The 26,234-nt window shown below is 43.8% G+C and overlaps 1 protein-coding gene across 4 annotated transcripts in view; it reads right to left on the bottom strand.

Moving 5' to 3' along the window:
* The window catches only part of TBL1XR1 (TBL1X/Y related 1), a 180,905-nt gene that overhangs the window by 56,545 nt on the left and 98,126 nt on the right, over nt 1-26,234 (bottom strand). For all 4 annotated transcript variants that reach the window (XM_077290504.1, XM_077290501.1, XM_077290500.1 and 1 more), the window contains one exon: nt 4,923-4,987. The gene's annotated coding sequence lies outside the window, so the exon portion shown is untranslated. The remainder of the gene's footprint in view (nt 1-4,922; nt 4,988-26,234) is intronic.

Raw genomic sequence — 26,234 nt, 5'->3', positions numbered from 1 at the left:
GTGTACTGTGCGTCCCTGCAAAATGGTACAGGAACCCATGTGTCTTGGATGGGCGTGTTTGCTTGTGCTCCAGCGACCGGCGTAGTCGCACCTGCCCCAGCGACCGGCGTAGTCGCACCTGCCCCACATCCTCGGTGTCTGCAGGCACCATTGTCAGCACTTCCACGTCCCTTACCACACGCCTGACGCATTTCCTAATTCTAATACGTCTCTTGAAACCAAAACTTTATTATTAATTATAAAAAAAAAATAATTGGCATCTGCAACAGCCCAAGCTTTTTTTTTTTTGGAGTTTAATACCACCGTTATGTACCACAAAGCAAGTAATACTCTATGGATAAGTAATGGAATAACACTTTTTGGGAGTGTTGTATAACCACAAGCACCTTTTACTCTACGAATGACAGTTAATTTTTTCACGCCAAAAAATAAAAATGTGGTCAACAGCCCCAGCTACATTATTCAGTAACAGAATGCAAAGCCCTAATCCCTGCCTTGAGACTGTATTCAGCCACTCTCCCTGCTCCTGAAACTCCCTCTCACTCTCTAGACTAAAGGCAGAATGTATGTGATATAGACAAAGCAAACAATTAGCCCTTAGAAGGGCTGTTAGTATGACGGTTCAGCTTCAGCACCAGTAACACCACTACAGTATGCCGATTCGTTAAACTGTGCACACACAGGCCTAGACAAACACTCGCTCTAATAACAATAGAAAGCGATAAAAAAATAGTATGTGCTCGAAAATGGATTTGTTTATTCTGCCTCAAAAAGATTGCAGTAGGCCTTGGTGCACATTTATCACACGCTCTGCACTGAGCACTTACAACGGGGTTTTATGTGGAAATCTCTGAAATACGTGATGCAAACAGAACCTCGAAGATTCCCTATGAATAGGCAGATGGAGACAGTTTGGACACTGTCTTGCCTATGATTAGGAGTGCATAATAGTGCTGTCGGCAACAGTTTTGTGCACCTCTGAAAAGAGATACCGTTGAACAGAGGCCAGATGGAGTCCAGAGTAATTCTGCTGCCTCATGACAGTGAATGTGTCCCTCAGGGATTTCGTCTGAGTCCCGTCATTCGGAGATTTAGGCTATGTGCACACGTTGCGGATTCGTGTTTTTGCAAAATCCGCACTGCGGATTTACCGCGGTTTTTGTGCGGATTCCACCTGCGGTTTTACAACCAGCGGATTCCTATTGAGGAGCAGGTGTAAACCGCTGCGGAATCCGCACAAAGAATTGACATGGTGCGGAAAAAACACTGCTGCGTTTCGGTGCGTTTTTTTCCTGCAGCATGAGCACTGCGGATTTTGTTTTCCATACGTTTACATGGTACTGTACAACGCATGGAAAACAGCTGCAGATCCGCAGCGTCAAATCCGCAACGTGTGCACATAGCCTGAGATGGAAACCCTTAATGTAAGATCAGTGTGGAGCACAGGTTAAATGTGATCCCAAATGTTATGTAAAATGGAATGTTTTCAATAAAAGCGGAAATATAGGGGGCTTCCATGTAACTGGTAGCGCAGTCTCTGGAAAAGAAAAGTGGCTCCTTAGGAACTCCCAGAGTCTGGGGGAGGAGTGGAGAAACAAACGATCCAAGCTGCTTGAGGTCTAGTGTGAAGTTTCAACAATCCATGATGGTTTGGGGAGCCATGTCATCTGCTGGTGTAGGTCCAGTGTTTTATCAAGACCAAAGTCAGTGTAGCCATCTACCAGGAAATGTTAGAGCACTTCATGCTTCCCTCTGCCGACAAGCTTTTTGGAGATGGAAATTTCCTTCTCCAGCAGGACTTGGCACCTTTTCACACTGCCAAAAGTACCAATGCCTGGTTTAAAAACAACAGCATCACTGTGCTTGATTGGCCAGCAAACTCGCCTGACCTAAACCCCATAGGAGAATCTAAGGGGTATTGTCAAGAGGAAGATGAGAGACACCAGACCCAACAATGCAGACGAGCTGAAGGCTGCTATCAAAACAACATGGGCTTCCATAACACCTTAGCAGTGCCACAGACTGATCGCCTACTGAATGCATTTAGTGAATATACATTTCAGTAGGCCAACATTTCAGATTTTAAAAACATTTTTCAAGCTGGAGTTATAAACGTTTTCTAATTTACTGAAATAATGACATATGAGATTTGATTGGCTGTAAGCCATAATCATAAACATTAACAGAAACACTTGAAGTACATCACTCTGTAATGACTCTCTAATAAAGGAGTTTCACTTTTTGTATTGAAGAACGGAAGTAAATGAACTTTTCGATGACATTCCAATTTTGTGAGATGCACCTGTATATAGGGTATTGACGTATTCAGTTAAAAATGGACCGCCTCTCAGTTCGTTGTGCAATTTCTTCTATTAGCCCTTATAAAAATTTAAAATTTGGGGCCAAAACAAGTTAGCAGTTAAAAAAAAAAAAAAAAATGTTCTTCACCACCCAAATGGTACAGGAAAGATACCATATATACTCGAGTATAAGCCAAGATTTTCATCCCATTTTTTTTAGGCTGAAAGTGCCCCTCCTGGCTTATGCTCGATTCATTGTCCCGGTGAAGGGGATGGGGGGGGGGGGTCGGTCGGCAGCTGTGACATACTCACGGCGCGGTCCCTGCATCTCCGATGGTCTCCGGGCGCTGACAGCTTCTTCCAGCGTTGAGCGGTCACGTGGTACTGCTCATTGCAGTAATGAATATGGAAGCGACTCCACCCTCATAGGGGTGGAGCCGCATATTCATTATTGTAATGAGCGGTATCGGTGACCGCTCAGAGCTGGAAGAGCTGCCGCGCCCGGAGTGTCCATCAGAGAAGCTGCCAGGGACCGCAACGGGAGCATGTGAGTATAATGGGGAGGGGGGAGCACGGAGATATTCACCTCTCCTCGTTCCACCGCTGGGCGCCGTCTTCCGCGTCATATGCCTGTGACGCTCAGGTCAGAGGGCACGATGACGTGGTTAGTGCGCACCCTCTGCCTGAGCGTTAGTGCAAAGGACGAGGAAGACACAGCGGCGTGCGGTGGTGGAAAGGGGAAAGGCGACTATAGCAAGTGCAGGGGGCCTGAGCGTCGAGAATGTTTTTTTGTTTTTTAATCGCAGCAACAGCATATGGGGCATAATAGTCTGTGGAGCAACTTATGGGGCCATAATCAGCATTTGTGCAGCATTATATGGGGCAAATGTCTGTATGGAGCATCTTATGTGGTCATTATTAACCTTTGTGCAGCACTGTATGGGGCAAATGTGTCTATGGAGCATCTTATCAACATTTGTGCAGCATTATATATATATATATTATTATTATATATTTTAATATGGAGCATCTTATGGGGCCCATCATGAACTGTATTGAGCATTATATGGGGCTCCTGATTCAATATGGATATTCAAAAATACTTAACCTACTGATATCTCAATTAATTTTACTTTTATTGGTATCTATTTTTATTTTTGACATTTACCGGTAGCTGCTGCATTTTTCACTCTAGGCTTATACTAGAGTCATTAAGTTTTCCCAGTTTTTTGTGGCAAAATTAGGGGTCTCAGCTTATACTCGGGTCGGCTTATACTAGAGTATAAACGGTATATATCTTGGTACCGTGTTACCACCCAATACTATACATTTATTTCTGTGAGGCACCTGTAGCGTCAACATGATCACTGCACCCTAGATAAATTCACAGAGGTATAGATTGTAAAACGACGTCACTTGTGGGGTGGGTGGGGCTGGTTGTGGTAAGTTCTGCTGTTCTGGCACCTCAGGAGCCCTGCGAATGTGACATGGCACCCTCAAACCATTCCAGCAAAATCTGAACTCCAATATGGCCCTTCTTACCATCTGAGCTTTGAACTGTGCCTCAAAAGTAGATTTTGACCACATATGGGGTATTGGCTACATAACGGGTATCTGTGTACTCCTGAGAAATTGCACCAACAAATTTTATGGTGCAATTTCTCCTGTACTCTGTGTGGGAAAAATGTGATTTATTTATTTTTTTTTTTTTCACAGTTCAAAGTTATAAACTCCTAAACTTCTGTGAAGCACCTGGGGATTCAAGATGCTCACCACACATCTAGATACATTCCTTGAGCGGTCTAGTTTCCAAAATGTGGCCACTTGTGGGGGAAGGGGTTCTATTTTTTAGGCACATCAGGAACTCACCAAATGTGACATGGCATCCACTAAGGATTCCAGCAAGTTTTGCTTTAAAATAAGTCAAATGGCGCTCCTTCCCTTCCAAGCCCTGCCGTGTGCCCAAACAGTAGATATCCCCCACATATGGTGAATTGGCATGCTCAGGAGAAATTGCACAACAAATTTTGGGGTCCATTTACTCATGTTACCAGTGTGGAAAAAAAAAAAATGGCAAAAAATGTAAATGTTTATTTTTTCTACATTACTTCAGTTCCTGTGAATAACATGAAAGGTTAATCAATTTTTTATATATCCCTCTCTATCTAAAATGCACCCTTAGGAACTTGTGAGCCTCTAAACTTTTGAATGCACATTTCCAACTGTTAAATATTTCAGTATTTTTTGCACAACTTGCTGTTCCCCGTAAGCTGAAAATCCTGTTAGAGGAAAAGGGTGGCAAATATCATGAGACAAATATCATACTCATCTGCTGGGAAAGATGAAGGCTAGGTTTCTGACCCTGCATCAATGTCAGGGAGCAAGCATATGACATAAATGTAAGTTATTTCAGTAAGGGGTTAAAGAGAACTTTTCTATCTCTGAAAAATTAGACTGTGCCCCACTGGGGACAGGGCCTGACATGAACAGCAATATCTATACATGCAACAGTTACATTATTAGGTGGCTTACCTTTATTTCAATAAGGGAGAGATTGAGCAAAAACAGATTTAAAAATGGCAAAATGCAACACTAAAAAAAGCTTCATATTCATCAACTCACCAGAGAAAACCGATAATTTCCCAATCGTCTGAGAGCAATGGCTGCAGAACGTAAATGTGAGTTACCTGGAAAACACAAGATTGAAAAAAAGGTTTATATAGAAATCCTACAATATATACAGTGTGGTTATAAAGGTGGCTGTAGGCAATCCAGTGGTTACAAGGGCGTACTTCCATTCACAGATCTATATGGGAAGCCTCGCACTTATCCATTCTGTTATCATACAGGAATTGAAGACCGTAATTTTTTGAGGTTAAGGAATTTTAGCAAGGAAGAAAACTTGCTAGAAGAGTTTACATCTTATTCGCAATTTGCTTCCTTAAAGCGAACTTCTCAGCGGGATTATGCCAATTAAACTAAAGGCATTGTCAGGTTGGCAGTATTAAACTGATTAAAATGATACCTGGGATGAAGAAATCCATCTTGTGGTTCTTGTGTAATCTATGTTACAAGTTTTCAGTTTATGAGATGCTCGTGCTCTGGGGTGGGACTGTAGGCAGTCTCATCTTCCTGCTCTAGGCCAAAGAAAACAAGGAAAAACCTGCCCACAGGCTACCCCAAAGCACAAACATGTTCCTCATCATACAGATAGACGGTTTGTGCTTCGGGGTGGTCTGCGGGCAGGTCTTTCCTTGGTTTCTCTAGCCTAGAGCAGGAAGATAAGACTGCCTACAGTCCCACGCCAAAGCATAGGCATCTCATTAACTGAAAACTTCTAACAGATTACACAAGAACCACAAGACAGATTTCTTCACCCCAGGTATCATTTTAATCAGTTTAACACTGCCATCCTGACAATGCCTGTAGTTTACTTAGCAAAATCCTGCTGACAGGTTTGCATTATTGATCGAAGAGTACTTAAAACATTGTGCTTCCCAATCACTGAAATCACCAAAAGAACTGCACAGCTGCACACTTCTCTCTGCCTGACGAACACTGACCAACCTCTCACTGTTGAAGCCATTTATTGGCTATGTTAAAAAAGTCCGAGAGGAAACAAGTGCTTGGTCAGCGGTAGAGGAGCAGTGTCGAACTGATAATTAGCAGATAATCAACTACAATTTTTATAGCATGCAGAATACAAGAACGGGATTAAAAAAAAAACCTTTAACTATTAACATCTTGTTGTACCCTAGTACATAAAAGGTAATGGACTTCTCCACTTGGGTGAGTATAATCTAACCTCTTTTTCTCATCTTTCAGGATACATCAGGGGCTTATCTACAGTATTACAGAATGCTGTAGATAAGCCCCTGATGTTGGTGGGCTTAGCACACCTTCGATTTTGGGGGTGACCGGTTCCCTTTAACCCCTTCCCGACCCATGACGCCACGTAGGCGTCATGAAAACCCGTGCCAATCCGACCCATGATGCCTATGTGGCGTCATGGAATGATCGCGTCCCTGCAGATCGGGTGAAGGGGTTAACTCCTATTTTACCCGATCTGCAGGGAGAGGGGGAGTGGTACTTCAGCCCAGGGGGGGTGGCTTCACCCCCCCGTGGCTACGATCGCTCTGATTGGCTGTTGAAAGTGAAACTGCCAATCAGAGCGATTTGTAATATTTCACCTAAAAAACTGGTGAAATATTACAATCCAGCCATGGCCGATGCTGCAATATCATCGGCCATGGCTGGAAATACTGAAGTGCCCCCCCCCACGCCCACCGATCGCCCCCCCCCGTCCTCCGTTATGGGGTCCGGTCCCCTCCGTCCGCCTGCCGGCTCCCCCGTCCTCCTGTCCGCTCCCTCCTTGCCCAGACCCACCCCCCCTGTGCTCCGTTCCCCCCCCCCCCGTGCTCCGATCCACCCCCCCACCACCCCTTCATACTTACCGATCCTCCCGGTGTCCGGCCGTCTCCTCGCTGGGCGCCGCCATGTTGGAAAATGGCGGGCGCATGCTCAGTGCGCCCGCCGAATCTGCCAGTCGGCAGATTCCTTACAGGTACATTTTGATCGCTGTGGTAGGTTCTATCACAGCGATCAAAATAAAAAAATAATAAATAACACCCCCCCCCCTTTATCACCCCCATAGGGACAATAATAAAATAAAGAATTTTTTTTTTTTTTTTTTCCACTAGGGTTAGGATTAGAACTAGGGTTAGAACTAGGGGTAGGGTTAGGGGTAGGGTTAGGGTTACGGGTAGGGTTATGGCATGTGCACACAGAGCGGATCGGCCGCGGATCCGCAGCGGATCGGCAGCGGATCGGCCGCGGATCGGCAACGGATCGGCCGCGGATCGGCAGCGGATCGGCAGCGGATCGGCCGCGGATCCGCAGCGGATTGGCAGCGGATCCGCAGCGGATGGGCCGCGGATCGGCAGCGGATCCGCAGCGGATCGGCAGCGGATCCGCAGCGGATCGGCCGCGGATCCGCAGCGGATCCGCAGCGGATCGGCCGCGGATCCGCAGCGGATTGACAGCGGATCCGCAGGGGATTGGCCGCGGATCCGCAGCGGATTGGCCGCGGATCCGCAGCGGATTGGCCGCGGATCCGCAGCGGATTGGCCGCGGATCCGCAGCGGATTGGCCGCTGCGAATTCGAAGCAGTTTTCCATCAGGTTTACAGTACCATGTACACCTAAGGAAAACCAAATCCGCTGTGCCCATGGTGCGGAAAATTCCGTGCAGAAACGCTGCGTTGTATTTTCCGCAGCATGTCAATTCTTTGTGCGGATTCCGCAGCGTTTTACACCTGTTCCTCAATAGGAATCCGCAGGTGAAATCCGCACAAAAAAACACTGGAAATCTGCTGTAAATCCGCAGGTAAAACGCAGTGCCTTTTACCTGCAGATTTTTCAAAAATCGTGCGGAAAAATCTCACACGAATTCGCAACGTGGGCACATAGCCTTAGGGTTAGGGTTGGAATTAGAGTTAGGGTTGGAATTAGGGCTAGGGTTTGAAATAGGGTTAAGATTAGGCTTGTGGTTAGGGTTACGGATAGGGTTAGGGGTGTGTTGGGGTTACAGTTGTGGTTAGGGTTGGGATTAGGGCTACGGTTGGGATTAGGGTTAGGATTAGGGTTGGAATTAGGGTTACGGGTGTGTTGCGGTTAGGGTTGTGGTTAGGGGTGTGTTGGGGTTAGGTTTGTGATTAGGGTTATGGCTACAGTTGGGATTAGGATTAGGGGTGTGTTGGGGTTAGTGTTGAAGTTAGAATTGAGGGGTTTCCACTGTTTAGGCACATCAGGGGTCTCCAAACGCAACATGGCGCCACCATTGATTCCAGCCAATCTTGCATTCAAAAAGTCAAATGGTGCTCCCTCCCTTCCAAGCCCCGACGTGCGCCCAAACAGTGGTTTACCCCCACATTTGGGGTACCAGCGTACTCAGGACAAACTGGGCAACAACTGTTGGGGTCCAATTTCTCCTGTTACCCTTGCAAAAATAAAAAATTACTTGCTAAAACATAATTTTTGAGGAAAGAACAATTATTTTTTATTTTCACGGCTCTGCGTTATAAACTTCTGTGAAGCACTTGGGGGTTGAAAGTGCTCACCACACATCTAGATAAGTTCCTTCGGGGGTCTAGTTTCCAAAATGGGGTCACTTGTGAGGTGTTTCTACTGTTTAGGCACATCAGGGACTCTGCAAATGCAATGTGACGCCCGCAGACCATTCCATCAAAGTCTGCATTTCAAATGTCACTACTTCCCTTCCGAGCCCTGACGTGCGCCCAAACAGTGGTTTACCCCCACATATGGGGTATCAGCATACTCACAACAAACTGGGCAACAAATATTGGGGTCCAAATTCTCCTGTTACCCTTGTGAAAATAAAAAATTGCTTGCTAAAACATCTTTTTTGAGGAAAGAAAAATGATTTTTTATTTTCACGGCTCTGCGTTGTAAACTTCTGTGAAGCACTTGGGGGTTGAACGTGCTCACCACACATCTAGATAAGTTCCTTGGGGGGTCTAGTTTCCAAAATGGGGTCACTTGTGGGGTGTTTCTACTGTTTAGGCACATCAGGGACTCTGCAAATGCAATGTGACGCCCGCAGACCATTCCATCAAAGTCTGCATTCCAAAACGTCACTACTTCCCTTCCGAGCCCCGGCATGTGCCCAAACAGTGGTTTACCCCCACATATGGGGTATCAGCGTACTCAGGAGAAACTGGACAACAACTTTTGGGGTCCAATTTCTCCTGTTACTCTTGCAAAAATAAAAAATTCTGGGCTAAAAAAATATTTTTGAGGAAAGGAAACACATTTATTATTTTCACGGCTCTGCGTTATAAACTTCTGTGAAGCATTTGGGGGTTCAAAGTGCTCACCACACATCTAGATAAGTTCCCTTGGGGGTCTAGTTTCCAAAATGGAGTCACTTGTGGGGATTTCCTACTGTTTAGGCACATCAGGGGCTCTGCAAACGCAACCTGATGCCCGCAGAGCATTCCATCAAAGTCTGCATTTCAAAACGTCACTACTTCCCTTCCGAACCCCGACGTGTGCCAAAACAGTGGTTTACCCCCACATATGGGGTATCAGCGTACTCAGGAGAAACTGGTCAACAACTTTTGGGGTCCAATTTCTCCTGTTACTCTTGCAAAAATAAAAAAATTCTGGGCTAAAAAATATTTTTGAGGAAAGGAAACATTTTTTATTTTCACGGCTCTGCGTTATAAACTTCTGAGAAGCACTTGGGGGTTCAAAGTGCTCACCACACATCTAGATTAGTTCCTTGGGAGGTCTAGTTTCCAAAATGGGGTCACTTGTGCGGGAGCTCCAATGTTTAGGCACACAGGGGCTCTCCAAACGCGACATGGTGTCCGCTAATGATTGGAGCTAATTTTCCATTCAAAAAGCCAAATGGCGTGCCTTCCCTTCCGAGCCCTGCCGTGTGCCCAAACAGTGGTTTACCCCCACATATGGGGTATCACCGTACTCAGGACAAACTGGACAACAAAATTTGGGGTCCAATTTCTCCTATTACCCTTGGGAAAATAAAAAATTCTGGGCTAAAAATCATTTTTGAGGAAAGAAAATTTATTTTTTTATTTTCACGGCTCTGCGTTATAAACTTCTGTGGAGCACCTGGGGGTTATAAGTGCTCACTATGCATCTAGATAAGTTCCTTGGGGGGTCTAGTTTCCAAAATGGGGTCACTTGTAGGGGAGCTCCAATGTTTAGGCACACAGGGGCTCTCCAAACGCGACATGGTGTCCGCTAACGATTGGAGCTAATTTTCCATTCAAAAAGTCAAATGGGACGCCTCCCCTTCCGAGCCTTGCCGTGCACCCAAACAGTGGTTTACCCCCACATATGAGGTATCGGCATACTCAGGAGAAATTGCCCAACAAATTTTAGGATCCATTTTATCCTGTTGCCCATGTGAAAATGAAAGAATTGAGGCTAAAAGAAATTGTGTGAAAAAAAAGTACTTTTTCATTTTTGCGGATCAATTTGTGAAGCACCTGGGGGTTTAAAGTGCTCACTATGCCTCTAGATGAGTTCCTTGGGGGGTCTAGTTTCCAAAATGGGGTCACTTGTGGAGGAGCTCCAATGTTTAGGCACACAGGGGCTTTCCAAACGCGACATGGTGTCCGCTAACGATGGAGATAATTTTTCATTCAAAAAGTCAAATGGCGCTCCTTCCCTTCCGAGCCTTACCATGTGCCCAAACAGTGGTTTACCCCCACATGTGAGGTATTGGTGTACTCAGGAGAAATTGCCCAACAAAATTTAGGATCCATTTTATCCTGTTGCCCATGTGAAAATGAAAAAATTGAGGCTAAAATAATTTTTTTGTGAAAAAAAAGTACTTTTTCATTTTTACGGATCAATTTGTGAAGCACCTGGGGGTTTAAAGTGCTCACTATGCTTCTAGATAAGTTCCTTGGGGGGTCTAGTTTCCAAAATGGGGTCACTTGTGGGGGAGCTCCAATGTTTAGGCAGACGGGGGCTCTCCAAACGTGACATGGTGTCCGCTAAAGATTGGAGCCAATTTTTCATTCAAAAAGTCAAATGGCGCTCCTTCCCTTCCGAGCCCTGCCGTGCGCCCAAACAGTGGTTTACCCCCACATATGAGGTATCAGCGTACTCAGGACAAATTGGACAACAACGTTCGTGGTCCAGTTTCTCCTTTTACCGCTGGGAAAATAAAAAAATTGTTGCTAAAAGATCATTTTTGTGACTAAAAAGTTAAATGTTCATTTTTTACTTCCATGTTGCTTCTGCTGCTGTGAAACACCTAAAGGGTTAATAAACTTCTTGAATGTGGTTTTGAGCACCTTGAGGGGTGCAGTTTTTAGAATGGTGTCACTTTTGGGTATTTTCAGCCATATAGAACCCTCAAAATGACTTCAAATGTGAGGTGGTCCCTAAAAAAAATGGTTTTGTAAATTTTGTTGTAAAAATGAGAAATCACTGGTCAAATTTTAACCCTTATAACTTCCTAGCAAAAAAAAAAATTGTTTCCAAAATTGTGCTGATGTAAAGTAGACATGTGGGAAACGTTATTTATTAACTATTTTGTGTCACATAACTCTCTGGTTTAACAGAATAAAAATTCAAAATGTGAAAATTGCGAAATTTTCAATTTTTTTGCCAAATTTCCGTTTTTTTCACAAATAAACTCAGAAATTATCGACCTAAATTTACCACTAACATGAAGCCCAATATGTCACGAAAAAACAATCTCAGAATCGCTAGGATCCGTTGAAGCGTTCCTGAGTTATTACCTCATAAAGGGACACTGGTCAGAATTTCAAAAAACGGCAAGGTCATTAAGGCCAAAATAGGCTGGGTCATGAAGGGGTTAAAAAAAAAAAACACAAAAAAAAAAACTTTTTTTTGGGAGGGAAACTGGGGAGATTAAAACTTATAGTATTCTTACATTTTTAACAACGTTTTAATTTCTTTATTTTGTATGAACTAGTGATCGTTTGATTGATTGCACTATACAGCAATATAACAATATTGCAAAAATCACAGGTTCACTTCCGTAAGACTACTGTTATGCCATGTCAGGCGCAGGGGTATTCAGCAGACCCCAGGCTGTTATGGCAAGCGGTTGGCGCAGATGGGTGGTTAGAACAGCGCATCTCCTGTGCGCTGTAAATGTCGCCAACATTGATAATCTGCTAAAAGTTGCTGTCAGTCAATGCCTTGCTCCCGGCTGTAAGAGGCAGATAATGGCTGAAAAACCACCATCGTCTACCAGCAAAAATGCGGGCTCCGAACCTGTAAGGGTAGAGGACTTGGCATATGACATACCAGTAGGTCTCCGTTGAAAAGTGGTTAATCACAATGCCACACACCTCACCTTAGCTTCATTTATAGCACTCACTTGCCTAGAACAAGCCCGGTCTGAAAAAAAAAAGTCTCAGGCCTGAACATCTGCCCTGACTGTGCAGGAGCACAGTGCACATGACAATTCATTTTATATTATTTTTAAGTTAATTTTATGCTAATATTAATAGAAGAAGAATTAATTTCAGCCTATTGGTCCCACAATTACTGTCGTAACCCCTCAGAAGAATGAATTGCTCGCCCCTGGCCTAAAGGGAGGGTTGACAATCCCTTTAGACCAGTGGCGAGCAATCCATTCTTCTGAGGGGTTATGAGAGACCGTAATTGTGGAACCAACAGGCTGAAATTAATTCTTCTTCTATTAAAATTAACAAAATTAATATAATTTAATATTGAGTAGAATTAAAGCTCCACTCCAGCGTTTCTTTTCCAGCACTGGAATAGCACTCTAAATGGAAGTCCCCTGCCCCCGGGATACACTCACTCTGTCATAGTCGGTTTTTTTCGGTGCCGCTCCGGTCCCCCTGCACCATTTTGTGAGTGCAGCTTCTGACTTGCTGGAAGTCAGAATGCTAAACTATTAATACGGGCATACAGGCTATAAACTGCTGAAAACAGTCCGCCCTGTGTGTCTCATAAAATGTGTTGTTGCTGAGAAATCATCTTTTATCACTTTATATAAGTGACCTCTTTGAGGCTCAGGGGCGGACAGTGCCTGGAGATAACTCTGCCTCCAGATATTGTTTTATATGGAGGCGTTCCCAGTGTGAGACAAGTAACCAACACAGATGTGTCTTCTTGCAAACATGTTTTGCTTCTCTCTGCTGTAATGCAACAATATTGCAGCCCTGTCTGCCTGTGAGATGGAAGCTGAGAGGAACCTGCAGATGTGTCAGTATCAGGAGAGCTGAGAGCGGTGATTACACAACACACTGGTAACAGTGGGAACCATTACACATCTTACTGGCAACTGCCCCTTGTATTTAAAATACGGTAAGCTCTGGGGGCAGCGTTATCGCCAGGCACCCTCTGCCCTAAGCCTGGAAAGAGGTCACTTATATAAAAAGCGATAAAAAGATGATTTCTCTGCAACAACACATCCGATATGAGCGCACTGTAAAGTCTATGGTAACAGCGCTGCTTGGATCCTGTATTTCCTGGTTGTTAGGCCTTCCCACCTACCCCAGGCAGCACTGTGTGAGGGACTCTTCAGTAAGTCTACGTTCACATTTGCGGTCTGCGCCGCAGCGTCGGGCGCCGCAGCGTCGCCGCATGCGTCATGCGCCCCTATATTTAACATGGGGGCGCATGGACATGCGTCGCACTTGCGTTTTGCGCCGCATGCGTCCCTGCGGCGCCCGCGTCCGGGCGCAGAGGACGCAGCAAGTTGCATTTTTGCTGCGTCCAAAATCAATAAAAAAAAAGGACGCATGCGGCGCAAAACGCAGCGTTGTGCATGCGTTTTGCTGCGTTTTTGTTTGCGTTGTGCGTTGCGGCGCCGACGCTGCGGCGCACAACGCAAATGTGAACGTAGCCTTAGTCTCTGCTAATCCGAGAAGAACACTTCAGAAATACAGTACAGCCAGGCTTACATATGATTCATGGCGCCTCTGACTAGATTTAGAGAATATGCTTGATCTGGATAGAAATGGGAGACGGTATCCAAAGGTCATCATCAAGTTCTGAAGCAGTTGCTATGACAACTATGCAAGCCTCCAGTTATGCATTCAGTCTTCATACTACCTCACAGCAGAGAGGACAAGAAGGAAGAAATCCCCTCTAAAAAGGGGGTTCAATATTTAACAAAACCCTAAATTAGTAACAAAAAAAAAAAAAAAAAAAATCACAAGAAGCAAATTGCTGGACTGAAACACCAGGGAATAAGAAACAATAGAGCCATATCTTCCCCTTAAACTTTTAGGAGAGAAGAGACACCCCTATTGGTTACACCCTCACATTTATGCTTATGCAGATGTTATTGCATATTCAGCAGCAAAATCTGTGTGATGACCAGCCGCACAATGCCTCCAAAGCTGTCCTCATTCGGAAAGGAGCACAAAAACTGATGAGCACAGATTTGTTTGCCACAGAGTAAAAAACCACGTCAAGGAGTAATTGATGGGCAGAATACTACTATACTACTAGCAGCTCAGGCCTGGAACAGACTAGGTTCTGCTAGGTTGGTGGCTTCTATCTGAATCCCTAAAAAACAGGATTGAGATCAGGGTTGTGGACTGAGTCGGGAGTCGGAGGTTTGGCTTAGGCTACTTTCACGCGTTTTTTACAATACGTCGCAATGCGTCGTTTTGGCAAAAAAACGCATCCTGCAAAAGTGCTTGCAGGATGCGTTTTTTTCCCATTGACTAACATTAGCGACGCATTGACACGTCGCAACCGTCGTGCGACGGTTGCGCCGTATTGGGGTGGACCGTCGGCTGCAAAAAACGCTACATGTAACTTTTTTTGCTGCCGACGGTCCGCTCCGCCCCAACCTCCCCGCGCCTCACAATGGGGCAGCGGATGCGCTGGAAAAATGCATCCGCTGCCCCCGTTGTGCGGCGCAGAGAACGCTAGCGTCGGTAACCTCGGCCCGACGCACTGCGATGGGCCGGGCCCGACGCTAGTGTGAAAGTAGCCTTACAGACTCCACAGCCCTGACTGAGATGTACCCCTGATGTAGCCATTCATGACAGTGAGACAATCTGTTCAGATCGACTCTGTGCTCCTTTTCTGAGGGTCCCTGCTATGTGACTGACACCTATATAGTGTTTGCCCACTGTGCCCTAATTAATCTTTGTATAGGTTTTCAATAAAGACTTACATTGCTTTACCTCCCTTTTGGCTATACATTCTTGTGAATAGGTTTATGATAATGGGGAGGAATGAAAGCCGTTTATTAAAAATGTCAAAACACAGATTTTTTTTGAGAATATAAGCAAAGAAAAAAAAAAAAAAATGGCCAGCTACAGACGAACCCTTATGAAAAATTGTCTGAGTATTATCCAAAAAAATAAGATGATTTTCAACTAATTTTCATTCATATGACATCTGTGCGAGATTAGTTTTCAGATAGCTGCCCAAAAAAAAAAAAAGTTTTTAGGTTCATAATACAAATAATCGGTAAAAATCTGATGCCACACAGATGATGTTTTTGTGCAGGAACAGAATTTTTTTTCTTTCCCCCTCGCTTTTAAAAACGTACCCAGAGACCAATGGGCGAGTCTCATCTGTGGCTCAGTAGAAGGCAGCGCATGCAGAGATTTTTTTTTGCCAGGGACAGTCAGACCACGAGAAAAATCATCTGTTGATCCCCATTGAATAAACATTGGTCAATGTGCTGTCCAATTTATAATCAGGTAGCAAACATCCCATTTTCGGGCTTGTCCGCGTGGGCCCTAAAGCTCAGTAGTAGGCCATTTTCTTTTTACAGCACAGCTCTGTGCAGCACAGTAGTTATTCTGCTGTGCGGCCTTAGGTTGGATAACCACCGTAAAGGACTAGTTACATAATTTACCTCTTCTCATCACTGACTATCAACAGCTGCCTGCATGACCCTCTACTGCACGGTAGTCATGTAATTTTCCTCTCTTCACATACAACACACCATGATCTGCTGAGGAGACACTGAATGATCAGGTTTCTACCAGATATCTGCTGCCCAGCATGTGAAACACATCCTGTCTAGAGCCATGGAGGATGGAAGGAGAACCAGTGAAGTGGACAAGGTATGTGGTTCATCAGGGACAGGTATAACAAAATACAAATTCACAGGATAAACAACGTTTTTCTTCACCAGGAGCAAAACATTCAGTGGCAACCAATAGTTTCAAAATGTAAAATTCAGCCACACATGCACATAAAAATCACCACTATTCAATACACACAAATACAGCTGTATCACACACAAAGGACAGTTCTACCGCTTTGTAAAAAGGATTTTCCTCTTTAAAAACTTTCTTCAGCCCATAGGATGGCAAATGCCAAACACTACTACAATGTAAGTGACCACAGCAGTCTCATGGGCATACAGAACATTATGAGTTTTGGTCAGGAGACCAAGTAGGTCAGTCCAAATCTGGTGGTCTGCTTACAAACTGGCCTCACTCAGCGTCCAGGGTTTCTCACACCCCGTGATCAGCTGTTACCAGCCGTGGAAGTAGTGGCTGGCATCACAGCAATGCATGTCAGCTATTCAACCACTTAAGGCTTGGACTGATAGGGTCTGCCGCAGCAACTGACAGAAGTGGTCCTTTACGACATCCATATGCTCCAATAGGACATATACACAGACTGTCTTGACAAGACATCCTCATCATTGAAACTAATAAAAGTAAATACATTAGCTATTCACATGTGCCATAAATGTTACATCATTGCTGTAGCCCACCAGAGATCGAAGAAATGGCGCAGAGGCAGAGTAGACCCAGCAGGAGACAGTACATGCTTTGTTTGCCATTTTATACATCAGAAACCTTATGCAAAAATACCATTTTAACGTTAGACAACCCCTTTGAGCGGCTTCAGACAGACGTTAGGAATGACTTTACTGCAGTGCCAGATACTTGCGTCTATACTGCGAGTTACAAATGCGTAGTTAATTAAAAACACACAGTCACGTTCAGAAGTAAACTTGCTGGATTTACGCTGCCTTCACAGAAAAGGTTCATTTGTTCCTGGAATCTCCTGTTGGTTCAATAAGCAGCTGGCAGCCTCCCGCAACATGCCAGTGTAAACAAGCTGCCGAGAGCAGAGGACCACTGCAAGGACGCTTTCCACAGTCAAGGGTACAATCAGAACCTGCCCATTGTTGGGGGAACACAAAAGGAAGTGATGTGGCCTCCTGGCCAGAAGGACTAGAACTGCGGGGCCACTGCTGACCGCTCATGCCACACAATCCACAGGCAAGCATGGATGCCAAGGCCTTACTTCAACATGTGCAAATGTAGGACAATATACTGGGAAACCTAGATACTGAGCCTTACATGTTGTGGTGCTTGGAGACACCTCACACACGGGATTTTGGAAATCGCCTTGCTGTAAGCAGTCATATTCATAGGTTTCCCTTTATATTTGAGGGTATGGGGTCTAGAGACGGCAGCCATAATACAGACAAGATAAGATTACAGGAACCTTTCCTTATGGAGCAAACCTACTAGTGTCAGTGAGCGGACAACAGTGCCTTTACTGCAAGTTGGAAAAGGAGTTACCATATCAATTAAAGACCCATGGCATCTGTATTTTTACATCTGGCAGGAACGTAATGATATGGCCGACTGACACATTAGGAGTTTTTATACAGCGTCACGGGCACAGGCCAATACAGTAGAATATACAGTGTGAGGGAACTACGTATGCCGCCACGTGGATTAGCTACAAGTGGCAGCATTCAATTCGAGAAGCAATAGTTTCCAGTGTTCTACTGATCCCAAATTTGGCTTCAGGGGCATTTCACCAGGTTCTTTAGGATATACATTCCAATGGTTATTTTTTTAGAAACATTTTTCCTGCTGTAATCCAGAAGATTTCCAGTGTATTCAGATATGCCATCACAGCCACTGGTATTTTCTAGAATTTTTTTTTTTTTTAAACATATACAAGTTAGAGACAGCTGAGGAGAGCGATTCCTGTATGCAGGCCCAGTGTCAGCACCCAGGAAAGTGCCAGGGCCCAGAGCAGGTGGGGATACTGGTGCTATGGGGGCCTTGTGGCAGTGCCCGCGAGTGCCACCTTCCCTTGCTCAGGGCCCCAGTACTTGCAATACTTACCTCTCCCCGCTCCTCCGCTGCAGCGCCTTCCGCGTCTCCCGACTGTAGTGTTTCAGGTGAGAAGGCACAATGACGTCACTACTGTGCTCCATCTGCCTGAACAGTCACAGTGCAGAGAGCCGGAAGACCGCAACGCTGAGGAGTCCACAGCAGAGCAGAGGTTTGTTTTTTTTTTTAAATGTATGGAGCAATATATGGGAAACAGCATATATGGAGCAATATTTGGGACCCTTCATATACTGTTTGGAGCAATATATGGGGCTCATTATACTGTGTGGAGTATTACATGGGGCTCATTATACTGTGTGGAGTATTACATGGGGTCCATTATACTGTGTAGAGTATTACATGGGGTCCATTATACTGTGTGGAGTATTACATGGGGTCCATTATACTGTGTGGAGTATTACATGGGGTCCATTATACTGTGTGGAGTATTACATGGGGTCCATTATACTGTGTGGAGTATTACATGGGGTCCATTATACTGTGTGGAGTATTACATGGGGTCCATTATACTGTGTGGAGTATTACATGGGGTCCATTATACTGTGTGGAGTATTACATGGGGTCCATTATACTGTGTGGAGTATTACATGGGGTCCATTATACTGTGTGGAGTATTACATGGGGTCCATTATACTGTGTGGAGTATTACATGGGGTCCATTATACTGTGTGGAGTATTACATGGGGTCCATTATACTGTGTGGAGTATTACATGGGGTCCATTATACTGTGTGGAGTATTACATGGGGTCCATTATACTGTGTGGAGTATTACATGGGGTCCATTATACTGTGTGGAGTATTACATGGGGTCCATTATACTGTGTGGAGTATTACATGGGGTCCATTATACTGTGTGGAGTATTACATGGGGTCCATTATACTGTGTGGAGTATTACATGGGGTCCATTATACTGTGTGGAGTATTACATGGGGTCCATTATACTGTGTGGAGTATTACATGGGGTCCATTATACTGTGTGGAGTATTACATGGGGTCCATTATACTGTGTGGAGTATTACATGGGGTCCATTATACTGTGTGGAGTATTACATGGGGTCCATTATACTGTGTGGAGTATTACATGGGGTCCATTATACTGTGTGGAGTATTACATGGGGTCCATTATACTGTGTGGAGTATTACATGGGGTCCATTATACTGTGTGGAGTATTACATGGGGTCCATTATACTGTGTGGAGTATTACATGGGGTCCATTATACTGTGTGGAGTATTACATGGGGTCCATTATACTGTGTGGAGTATTACATGGGGTCCATTATACTGTGTGGAGTATTACATGGGGTCCATTATACTGTGTGGAGTATTACATGGGTCCATTATACTGTGTGGAGTATTACATGGGGTCCATTATACTGTGTGAAGTATTACATGGGGTCCATTATACTGTGTGGAGTATTACATGGGGTCCATTATACTGTGTGGAGTATTACATGGGGTCCATTATACTGTGTGGAGTATTACATGGGGTCCATTATACTGTGTGGAGTATTACATGGGGTCCATTATACTGTGTGGAGTATTATATGGGGCTCACTGTATGGAGCAATATTTGTGGCTCACTACACTATAAGGAGCAATATATTGGGCTCATTCTGTATGGAGCACTATGTGGTGCCCATAATACTGTATGGAGGACTATACTGTCCGGTTTCTGACCCATTTTAGAATTTGCAATAAATATCACTCATGTAATGTAAAAAGTAAGTGAACTCTTTGGCATTGTACTATACCTATACTTCTCTGCCATATCTGTGCATCATGAATTGTGGTATGTGTTAAGGGACTCACAGACGCTTTCGCCTGGAGAGGGCCCTGCCTTTATGCCTCATATCAGATGCCTTGTTGAGAATTATCTTTTATCACTTTACATAAATGACCTCTGCCAGGTTCTGGGGAGGACGGTGATGGGAAGGTAACTGTCTACATAGCATATTTCACATGAAGGGTGAGTTACCAGTGTGATGTGTAATGGCCGCTCTCCTGATCTCACTGCAGAGCTGTGTGTGATTATACCTGACATCTGCAGGTTCCTCTCAGCTTCCATCTCGCAGGCACACAGTACAATAGCTTAGAGAGAAGCAAAACATGCATTTGCAAGAATACAAAGTGAAATTCTCCTCTTCTGTGTAAGTTACTTGTCTCACACTGGTAAGTCCCCTTCGTGTAAAATAAGCTCTGGAGGCAGAGTTATCTTCCAGGCAATGTCCTCCCCAGAGCCTGGAAGAACTCATTTACATGAAGTGATAACAGATGATTTATCAACAAGACATATGATATGAGAGGCATTTTCCCCTGCATTCTACAACCTGTATATTAGTAATTTAGATAGGCCAAATATGGTGACAAATTCCCTTTAAGAATGACAAAGCAGCACGAACCATCAGTTACAATCTTGGCAGAAATCTTCCACATATGGTTATTATAGGATGTACAAAATGCAGTATTTTAGGCCAAGGGTTATAAGAATGCTTCCGAGAATGGTCATCATGAACAAAGCAAAAATCATTCACGTGTAACACTTTCTGAATAAAGCCATGCTGAGAAGTGATGTCTACAGAACAGGACCCCACAGTTCATTATGGAGCTCAGCGACCAGAAAGAAAGCTGCAAGACTTTGCAATTTCTATACTTTATTAGTTAGCGACATATTAAAAGGGAATTTCTCACCAGGCTTTTGCTACCTCACCTGAGAGCAGGACGTTGGGACAAGACCCAGATTCCATCAACGTGTCAGTAATTGGTATATTTGCTGCAATATTGATAAAATAATTTTATTTCTATAGCACCATCATATTCCAAACAACTTTGCATTTAGAGGGGACTTGTACAGCCAAGGACATTACAGCACAACAATAATTACCGTACATAGAACAGAAACCAAAAGGAGTGAGGGCCCTCATCGCAAGCTTACAATCTATGAGATCACAGCTTTATTAGCAGGAGATCATCACTGGGGACAAGTAACCTGCTGGCAAGTAGTCCTCCATGTTCATGAGCTCTGTATAACCCCATCCCCACCGATTGGCAGCTTTCTGCCTATGCAACGTACACAGAAAGCTGTGGTTCCGAGGAGGTGTGGGCAGGGTTATACAGAGCTCAGCAGTCAGAGCACTGGTTGATCTGCAGCAGAGAAAACAGCAATTTAAAAAAAAAAAAAAAAATTATATATATACCCATTAAGAAACATCATTGGAATCAGGGTCTTCACATCATTATGCTCATTTGATTTAAGGGTTTTTTTTGTTTGTTTTTTTTACTGATTCATAAAGTCGGGCCCCCTACATACATTTTTCAGCCCTTCCTTTCAGATGGGGTAGCAAAAAAACCTGTTGTGGTGTGTTTCAAATGCGCAGTATGTCAATTTCTCTTACAGGTATGCAGAGTTTTTCCCATCGTCTTACATTAGAACACATTGCGCGCATGCGTTTTTAGGGAATTTCTGCACTGGAAAAGCATCAAAAATGCATGAAATCTGCACCCAAGTAAAGCAATAAAGATTTGTTAAAGTAAACAAAGCAAGAAGTACCAAAACAAAGCAGCTTTCTTAAACTCATTACACATCGACAAAAACAGAGTCAAACAAGTAAAAAAACTTGAAAAAATACAAGTAATGTAATTTAAGTGCAGAAATTTTTCTACCTCAACGTCTGTCCGGTATTTCATCCTTCTTCTCCGCTAGATTTCTAAAACTTAACATGGACAAAACAGAATTCATCGTCTTTCCCCCCCATCTCACGCGACCCCCCCCTCCCCTAGCGAACCTATCCATTACAGTAAACAGCTGCCCAGTCCCACAAGCTCGCTGCCTCGGGGTAATCCTTGACACAGATCTCTCCTTCAAACCGCATATCCAAGCCCTTTCCACTTCCTGCCGCCTTCAACTCAAAAATATTTCACGGATCCGTACATTCCTAAACCAAGAATCTGCAAAAACCCTAGTCCATGCCCTTATCTCCCGCCTCGTCTACTGTAACCTCCTGCTCTGTGGCCTCCCCTCTAACACTCTCGCACCCCTCCAATCTATTCTAAACTCAGCTGCCCAACTAATCCACCTGTCCCCCCACTATTCCCGGCCTCTCCCCTCTGTCAATCCCTTCACTGGCTCCCTATTAGGCTGCCATCACACTAGCAGTATTTGGTCAGTATTTTACATCAGTATTTGTTCCACTCCTGGTTTTGGCTTACAATTAGAGGAAAACTATAATAGAAACATATGCACCACTTCTGCATTTATAACCCACTCCTGGTTTTGGCTTACAAATACTGATGTAAAATACTGACCAAATACTGCTAGTGTGACGGCAGCCTTACCCAGAGACTCCAGTACAAAAGCCTAAGCATTAACAAAACAAAGCCATCCACAACCTGTCTCCTCCATACATCTGTGACCTCGTCTCCCAGTACTTACCTACACGCAACCTCCGATCCTCACAGGATCTCCTCCGCTACTCCCCTCTTATCTCCTCTTCCCACAATCGTATACAAGATTTCTCTCGCGCATCACCCCTACTCTGGAACCCTCTACCACAACACATCAGACTCTCACCTACCATCGAAACCTTCAAAAAGAACCTGAAGACCTACCTCTTCTGACAAGCCTACAACCTGCAGTAATCACCGATCAACCAAACCGATGCACGACCAGCTCTATCCTCACCTAACCCTTGTAGATTGTGAGCCCTCGCGTTCAGGGTCCTCACTCCTCCTGTACCAGTCGTGACTTGTATTGTTTAAGATTATTGTACTTGTTTTTATTTATGTATACCCCTCCTCACATGTAAAGAGCCATGGAATAAATGGCGCTATAATAATAATAATAATACTTCAAAAACACACCAAAAGCCTTAGGTTATTGTCACACTATTATTTGGTCAACATTTGTAAGTCAAAACCAGGAGTGGAACAATCTGAGGAAAAGTGCAACAGAAACATATGCACCACTTCTGTATTTATCACCGACTCCTGGTTTTGGCTTACAAATACCAATAGTGACTGTTACCTGAAAGAGTTAACCGCAACACAAATTTACACCATATTAACCTCTCAAGGTCATATTTGTGGATATTCCCTCCTTTTGCTGCAAAAAAAACAAATGGCACTTCTTCCATTTAATGATTATGGAAAACACTGTGCTCTTAGGAACCTCGAGTACTGCAGAAATACTGTTGTAACCTTGGCCAGATCTGTGCCTTGCCACAATTCTGTCTCCAAGCTGCTTGGCCAGTTCCTTTGACCTCATGATTCTCATTTAGTCTTAGTTTAGTTATGCACTGTGAGGTCTTATATAGACAGGTGTGTGCCTTTCCAAATCAAGTCCTATCACTTTAATTAAACATAGTTCTACTCCTTCATTGGAGTCCAGCTATCTCAAGAAGGACCACAAGGAAATGGACAGCATGTGACTTACATATGAGTGTCTGAGAAAAGGGTCTGAATACTTATGACCATGTGATATTTCAGTTTTCAATGCAAAAAATTCTACATTTCTGTTTTTTGTTTTTTTTCAGTCAAGATGGGGTGCAGAGTGTACATTAATGTGAAAAAAAAAAAAAACTGGGTCATTGCAGCCATTTGGTAAATTCAAAAAAGAGTGAAAAATCTAAAGGGGTCTGAATACTTTCTGTACCCACATGCATACATACACACACACCAGGGCTGTGGAGTCGGGAGTCAGAAATTGAGGAGTCAGGTTTGTCTTACAGGCTCCACAGCCCTTATAAATACACACATTCGGTATTTTCTTGATTTTAATGGGGAGGGGTGATAACTTGCATTTTTCCATGATTAAAAACTGTTCTTTACTGTATTCTGTAGTGCTTTAGGGGACTTAAACCTTTAATTGCTTATACTATATACTGCAGCACGGTCACATGCAACCCACCAACCCCAGGTTTGCATGCATTAAATGCCACCGTCAGCAACAGCAGTATGTACCAATGAAACAGTGCTAAAAATGAAGAGTAGCCACAAGACATCTCCAGCTACTCACATGAGAATTGCCCCTTTGATAAAGACTAAGAAAATTAGCACAAAAGTAAAAAGCCCCATCTCAAACTTTTAATGAGTTTTCACAGCAAAAGTAGCTCTAGGCTCCCTTACCGACAGAAACCCATTTTTAAGTGCCGACTTCTCACTTTATGTGGTGATAACTTTGAAAAATTTTCAGAATTGCCGAGATTGGAAGCAGCTTTTTAATTTACCATTTACTTTTTTTTTTTTTTTTTTAACCCCTTCATGACCCAGCCTATTTTGGCCTTAATGACCTGGCCGTTTTTTGCAATTCTGACCAGTGTCCCTTTATGAGGTAATAATTCAGGAACGCTTCAACGGATCCTAGCGATTCTGAGATTGTTTTTTCGTGACATATTGGGCTTCATGTTAGTGGTAAATTTAGGTCGATAATTTCTGAGTTTATTTGTGAAAAAAACGGAAATTTGGCAAAAATTTTGAAAATTTCGCAATTTTCACATTTTGAATTTTTATTCTGTTAAACCAGAGAGTTATGTGACACAAAATAGTTAATAAATAACATTTCCCACATGTCTACTTTACATCAGCACAATTTTGTAATCAAATTTTTTTTTTGCTAGGAAGTTATAAGGGTTAAAATTTGACCAGTGATTTCTCATTTTTACAACAAAATTTACAAAACCATTTTTTTTAGGGACCACCTCACATTTGAAGTCAGTTTGAGGGGTCTATATGGCTGAAAATACCCAAAAGTGACACCATTCTAAAAACTGCACCCCTCAAGGTGCTCAAAACCACATTCAAGAAGTTTATTAACCCTTCAGGTGTTTCACAGCAGCAGAAGCAACATGGAAGTAAAAAATTAACATTTAACTTTTTAGTCACAAAAATGATCTTTTAGCAACAATTTTTTTATTTTCCCCAAGGGTAAAAGGAGAAACTGGACCACGAACGTTGTTGTCCAATTTGTCCTGAGTACGCTGATACCTCATATGTGGAGGTAAACCACTGTTTGGGCGCACGGCCGCACTGTTTGGGCGCACGGCAGGGCTCGGAAAGGAAGGAGCGCCATTTGACTTTTTGAATGAAAAATTGGCTCCAATCTTTAGCGGACACCATGTCGCGTTTGGAGAGCCCCCGTGTGCCTAAACATTGGAGCTCCCCCACAAGTGACCCCATTTTGGAAACTAGACCCCCCAAGGAACTTATCTAGATGCATAGTGAGCACTTTAAACCCCCAGGTGCTTCACAAATTGATCCGTAAAAATGAAAAAGTACTTTTTTTTTCCCAAAAAAATTATTTTAGCCTCAATTTTTTCATTTTCACATGGGCAACAGGATAAAATGGATCCTAAAATTTGTTGGACAATTTCTCCTGAGTACACCGATACCTCACATGTGGGGGTAAACCACTGTTTGGGCACATGGTAAGGCTCAGAAGGGAAGGAGCGCCATTTGACTTTTTGAATGAAAAATGATCTCCATCACTAGCGGACACCATGTCACGTTTGGAGAGCCCCTGTGTGCCTAAACATTGGAGCTCCCCTACAAGTGACCCCATTTTGGAAACTAGACCCCCCAAGGAACTTATCTAGATGCATAGTGAGCACTTAAAACCCCCAGGTGCTTCACAGAAGTTTACAACGCAGAGCCGTGAAAATAAAAAATAATTTTTCTTTCCTCAAAAATGATTTTTGGCCCGGAATTTTTTATTTTCCCAAGGGTAATAGGAGAAATTGGACCCCAAATGTTGTTGTCCAGTTTGTCCTGAGTACGATGATACCCCATATGTGGGGGTAAACCACTGGTTTTGTCACACGTCGGGGTTCGGAAGGGAAGTAGTGACGTTTTGAAATGCAGACTTTGATGGAATGCTCTGCGGGTGTCAGGTTGCATTTGCAGAGCCCCTGATGTGCCTAAACAGTAGGAACTCCCCACAAGTGACCCCATTTTGGAAACTAGACCCCCAAGGGAACTTATCTAGATGTGTGGTGAGCACTTTGAACCCCCAAGTGCTTCACAGAAGTTTATAACGCAGAGCCGTGAAAATAATAAATGTGTTTCCTTTCCTCAAAAATATTTTTTTAGCCCAGAATTTTTTAATTTTCCCAAGGGTAACAGGAGAAATTTGACCCCAAGAGTTGTTGACCAGTTTCTCCTGAGTATGCTGATACCCCATTTGTGGGGGTAAACCACTGTTTGGGCAGATGCCGGGGCTCGGAAGGGAAGTAGTGACGTTTTGGAATGCAGACTTTGATGGATTGGTCTGCAGGCATCATGTTACGTTTGCAGAG

This window comes from Ranitomeya variabilis, chromosome 2, assembly GCF_051348905.1.
Source record: "Ranitomeya variabilis isolate aRanVar5 chromosome 2, aRanVar5.hap1, whole genome shotgun sequence".
Taxonomy (NCBI): Eukaryota; Metazoa; Chordata; class Amphibia; order Anura; family Dendrobatidae; genus Ranitomeya; species Ranitomeya variabilis.
This window is presented reverse-complemented; position numbering and strand designations above follow the sequence as displayed.